The sequence below is a fragment of the Nelumbo lutea genome, chromosome 1 (assembly GCF_056320005.1).
Source record: "Nelumbo lutea isolate HS-2025 chromosome 1, American lotus-T2T, whole genome shotgun sequence".
Taxonomy (NCBI): Eukaryota; Viridiplantae; Streptophyta; class Magnoliopsida; order Proteales; family Nelumbonaceae; genus Nelumbo; species Nelumbo lutea.
Window position 1 is genome coordinate 76,077,780 of NC_142684.1, and position 6,000 is coordinate 76,083,779.

The following is a 6,000-nucleotide window of genomic DNA, read 5'->3' on the forward strand; positions in this document are numbered from 1 at the left end:
GCATTAATTCAGTAGCTGCAATTCAAAAATGCTAAGAAATACAATCAGTGTACATGACTTCATTTATTATATAAAACAGAAATGTGAGATTTGTCATCACTTCATGGATATTGTTGAGCACATTTTAATTGTGGAACTTTGAATGCTTGCTTTAGCATTGGCCCTTTCGGCCCTTCAAAGGGAAAACTCCTTATATTTAACTAATAGTAATTAAAATGTGGAAAGGGATTAATTCCAGTTTGATATATTGGTGCATTTAACTCAATGTAAGAATCTACAAACCATCGCATCACAACCAATTGTTATAAATGGGTTATTTTGAAATTGACTAGATTTATTTGATTTGTGGTCTACCACAACTTTTCCCTTTCATGTTTTATATGACATCTCGCAGACCTAAGCAAGGGAACATGAGAGTAGTTCAAGGTCTCGTTCGTTTTTTAGAAGAATCAGGACGTAGGGGTGGGTATGTTGGTAGGTCTTACAGAAAAAAAAAAATAAATCTACATTTGTTTCTGATATTAGTGGGTCTTGTGGAAAAGAATGATTCATGATTTTTTTTTTAAGAATAAACAAGAATGAATAATATTACAGTGTTTGGTTACAAAACTTTTGTCATCAGCCTCGTTCTTTTCCAAATGAAAAATCAGTGGATAGCACAAAAATTAAGGTAGCTTACAGCATGAAAAATAATTATGCCCCATCTTGCCCATTTTAATTCTTTAAAAAAACTCTATGCCTGTGGTTAGAAAGCACTAGCATAAAAATATTTTTGTGAAAGTACTTTTATAAAAGCAATTTTATAAAAGTAATTTTATGAAAAGTATTTTTACAAAAGCATTTCTACAAAAGCCCTTTTATAAAAGTACTTTTACACGAAAGCACTTTTGTAAAAGCACTTCTATGAAAAGTACTTTTATGAAAGCACTTTTATGCAAGTACTTTTATAAAAGCACATTTATGGAAGTTGATGTAGCGCAATCCAAGCGCTCCTAGATGGTAGTCGACTGGCTCCTATCTGGCGACGGACTGTACCTAAGAAGAAGACGGTGAAGGATTCTCAGGGGACTTGCCTAGTGGGAATACTCTGATGCTTAAGTTAGAACACCTGAGAAAGCGATAAGAAATGCAAAAAGAGCTAAGAGTGTAACTAGCGCTGGATCAATGAAGGTTTGAGATTAACTCAAGATACAAGATGCAAGATCCCTCTTCCCCTTCGATCATGGGGCTCTTAAATATGGGCTTTCTTGTCAAATTAGGTGTAACCGCCACTGGACCTCTATCGCAGCCGTTATTTTCCAGGGCAGTGCAGGTAACCGTTGCAGAGTACTACTCAATCGGATGAATGACATGTCCCGGAGAGGACAGACACGCCACCACCTGTCGAAAGGCGTGGGTGCAGTCTTCCGGGCTGGCAGGGACTACGCCGTCGGTCAGGAGACGTGATGCATTTTAGTGGGTATGGTCTTGCTAGATAGAAGCTTCCTAAAAACGTCGCATCACCTAGTAGTGAGCTGCCTTGTAGTGAGCTATCCCATAGCGAGTTGCCTTGTAGCAAGCTCCTAGAGGTACTTCGAGGTGATTCTACCTAAGACTGCCTTTGGGGCAATTCTCCTGCCTACGTATTGGAGCGAGCTGGTTATCCTAGCTCACGAGTTGGGATAGACTTGTCTTGGAGTATTCCATTTCAGTACATCAGGGGTCATCGAGCTCGCGCTATCCCGAGCTCATCCTGTGGCGAGCTGTCCTGCGAGCTCGTTACTTAGTCGCAGCCAGGCTGTTATGCTGAGTTGTCGCTCATGTTGAGTCACGTCCAAGTGTCACCTTCTCAGGAGGTCGGGTCAAATCACCCTCCATCAATTGCCCCCCACTTCTCGAGCTAAGGATTCTACTCTAGTGCGAGGAGTTCATGGAGTGTGACGGGTGGATTGACCTGAAATTCAAACTTGATTGACTAATTGCATTAAATACACACGCGGAAGTCAGGGGACTTCTGGACTTTTCGAATGCCAAAAGGTGCGCCAAAACGACTGTCACCTCTGGAAGTCGTGAAACCGACATTATCTTAATCATGGAAGACGTGCAACCAGTCACATTTTGGTTTCAGGAGGCGTGCGGTCAGCCTGACTATGAACCATCGGATTTGCCTTAATCTGGGCCACAGTTTTGTGGGCACAGTGGCTATAAATAGGAGGGCCCCAGGCCTCATTTCCTTCATGCCAACTTGCATTGCTTTCGGATTCTGAGGTCGCGTCTTCATCTAACTGATCGAGCTCTCCTTCCGTTCACACCAACTTTTTGGTTTAGCTTTCCCTAGTGAGTCTTATCACTTTGTCAGTATGTCTGGGTACCCGTACAATAACTTTCCCTGGGGCGGTGACCAAGATGACGCCCCCTCGAGCTCAAGGGGTGCTTGGGGGCAGGCTCTGGAGGCTCGCGAGGTCTCCGGCAAGACAACTTCCACCTCCCAGGGTAGGGAGCCGGATAGCTTCGGTCCTTCCTCCATGTCGATGGATAGACTCAAGACCCTGGTTCTTCAATTTAACCTTCCCAGAGACCTCGTCTACAGCCTCCCTTTCGGTGACTACCCTTGGGAGCACGATCCCGACAAGATCATAATCTTTCAGGAATAGCTCATCGCTGGCCTTCGTCTTCCTCTGCATCCTCTAATAGTGAAAGTTTTGAACTACTTCAATGTTACTATCGACTAGATTCACCCCAACTCGACCCAAAATGTAGTTGGGACTATCTCTTTATTTTATGAGTACTATCTCCCCCTTAACCTTGACATCTTCTCCACCATTCTTTCTATTAAAAATGCTTCCCCCGGAGTGCCTCCAGAAAGGCGTTCCTACTATTTCTCTCCCCGTCCCAACTTCAAGCTCCTACATGAGCTGCCGAACAGGGTCCCGGCCTGGAAGCGGGACTATTTTGTAGTTCGCAACCCCAAAGGGTGGCCCTTCCCAACTCACTGGAGGGCCGCCATCCAGGACTCAGGTGTTGACTTAAATCCCAAAGTTCGGGAAACACTGCAATCCTGGCAACGGTTGGCTTTCATTGGTCAGACTATTTGACCGAGGACAAGCTCACGCAGGCCGGCCTAAGCCCTGGTAAGTTGCCTTTTAGGTCGCGTAGTGCCTTGTAAATTTTTTTTTATGAACTCTCTTGGGTGGTTGGGCCCCACTTTTTATTTGTTTTTTGTTGAATCTTTTCCTGGGCTGTTAAGCCCGGTTTTTGTTTATAGAAATTAGTAATGAAATGTTGTCTTTTTCTGCTAAGTATCGTGTGCTCTTTAGTTTCTGCCGAAGCGATTTTATCACTCGAGCTGTTAGAGCTATATGTACGGAGTAGTATCTTTTGGTAGTTGTTACCCCGAGTTGATCCTTGGTACTTAAGGTAGGTTTATACTATACCCCGAAGTGGTTACCGTGTATGCCCAAACTGTTCTTCCCTTATCGGGTTTAAGTAGTATACCGAGATGAGTTACGCTTCATAGGGTTCTCACCCGAGCTGCTTGTGCCTCCGATACTAATACTTGGCCTTTGCCGATGAAACGGGTATGTCTTATATAGTGTCGAGGTCTTCGTTAGCTCGGCGTTTTAGCCCTTAGGCTAGGGGAGTGACTTGTACCCCTTTCTTAGAGTTTGCCCATGCCATAGAGGCGATTGGGTCTTATTATGCCGAGGTCTTTGTTAGCTCGGCATTTTGGCCCTTTGGCTTTGAGAGTGACTCTTGGTCTACTCAGTAGCTTGCCCATCCCATAGAGGCGGCTGGGTCTTATTGTGTCGATGTCTTTGTTAGCTCGGCATTTTGGCCCTTAGGCTCTGGGAGTGACTTGTGGTCTACTCAGTTGTTAATAGATAGTATTGCCTTAAGTTAAGTTGACAATATTCCATGCCCGAGGTACTCATTTCCCTTCTAGGGTTTTGAGCTCGTATGTCCATTCCCCGAGCACTCGCTTTACTCGGTAGGGTCATTCCCAATTTGGCCCGAGCTTACCAACACCGGGCTCAGACACCATAACTTTGTGAAGGACCAGGTCGCCAACGCGGAGGTTCCGCTTCTTGACCCTGGCGTTATAGTACCGAGCTACTCTCTACTGGTAAGCCACGGTCCTAAAATATATGCAAGGTCCCGTACTTCGTCAAGCAGGTCGAGGTTGGTGCGTAGTTCATCTTCATTTGCCTTGTTGTCATATGCTTCCAGTCGTAGCGAAGGAACCTCGATCTCTGCTGGGATGACTGCTTTAGTGCCGTAGGTGAGGTTGAAAGGGGTTTCGCCTATAGCGGTCTTCACTATGGTCCAGTAAGCCCATAGAACACTAGGTAGCTCGTTTGCCCATAGTCCTTTAGCTCGGTTTAAGTCAGTGGAGAATAGCTCTATTTGTGACTTCCACTTGACCATTTGCTAGATGGTGTGCGACTAAAGTAAAGTTCTGTCAAATTCCAATATCTTGGCACCAGTTCTGGAATTTAATGTCCTTGAACTGCTTACTGTTATTAGAAATCAGTACTCGAGGTAACCTGAAGTGGCACACTATATTTTTCCAAAGGAAATTCTGTACGTTCCGAGCTGTGATTGTTACAAGAGGTTCAACTTCTACCCACTTGGTGAAATAATCAACTGCTACTACTAAGAACCTCCTCTGGCCTGTCGCTGGTGGAAACGGTCCAAGTATATCGATCCACCATTGTGCGAAAGGCCACAGACTGGTGAGATACTTGAGGTCTGTAGCGGGCTGATGGTGGATATTGCATGCTTTTGACACTTGTCACACTTTCTAACGAGCTCAATAGCATCTGTTTTCGTTGTTAGCCAGTAATACCCCTGTCGTAGTGCTTTTTGGGTGAGGGCCCTACCCCCCAAGTGTCCGCCACACAGGCTTTCATGAGTGTCGCGGAGCACGAGCTCGGCCTCAGAAGGTCACAAGTAGCGCAGGTAGGGGAGCGTGTAAGATCTTCGGTGCAGCCGTTCGTCTATCATGACGTATTTGGCCGCCTGACGCTCTACCCTTTTAACGGTATTGCAGTCTGCATGTAGGGTCCCGTGTAGCAGGAAGCTCGCGAGCGGATCAATCCATCTTGGCTCTGCTTGAACGACAGGAGCGACCTCCTATGCCCCCCCCCCCCGAGAATGCTAGGCTAAGGCAGGTTCTCTATGTACACGGTTCTCATGGTGTTATCACTGGTGCTGGCTAACCAGGATAGGGCGTCGGCCTCAGCGTTCTCCGACCTCGGGATTTGCTTAATGAAGTGTGATTAGAAGTTGAGCAGAGCCTTTCTTACTTTGGCTAAGTAGGAAATCATAGTTGATTCGCGAGCTTTGTATTCGCTTGTGACTTGATTGACCACGAGCTGGGAATCGCTGCAAATGATGATATGCTTGGCTTTCACTTCCTTGGCTAGAGCCAGCCCGACTATTAGCGCCTCATACTCCACTTCATTATTGGATGTCGTGAACTCGAAGCGTAGTGCGTACTCCAGCTTTGTGCCGCTTGGGTCGTACAAAACGATTCTAACTCCGCTGCCCTGCTGGTTTGAGGAGCCATCTACGTGAAGGATCCAAGGCTTCTCATCCCAGTTCGCACCTGGCCTAACTGGGAGAGATGTCACACTGGTTGCTACCTCACGGTGCTCAAACTCAACCGACTAGGAGCTTTAGGCTCACCCGAGCTGGGGGCCTTGTGCTCGACCGGCCTAAGGACTTCGGAGCCAAAAGTGCATTCTGCGATGAAGTTTGCTAAGGCTTGTTGATGATCGTACTCGCTGAGCTCAATGGCCTCTTCGTTAGTCTACTAGAGATCTCAGACTTGAGTAGAACTTGCCTCAGAGGCTTGTTGGTGAGGACGATGATAGTGTGAGCTTGGAAGTATGGACGAAGCTTCCGAGCTGCAATGACTAGTGCATAGGCCAGCTTTTCTATCTATGGATATCTCGTTCTGCTCCCTGGAATACTTTACTAACATAGTAGATAGGTCGTTGGACCCGATCTACCTCTTTT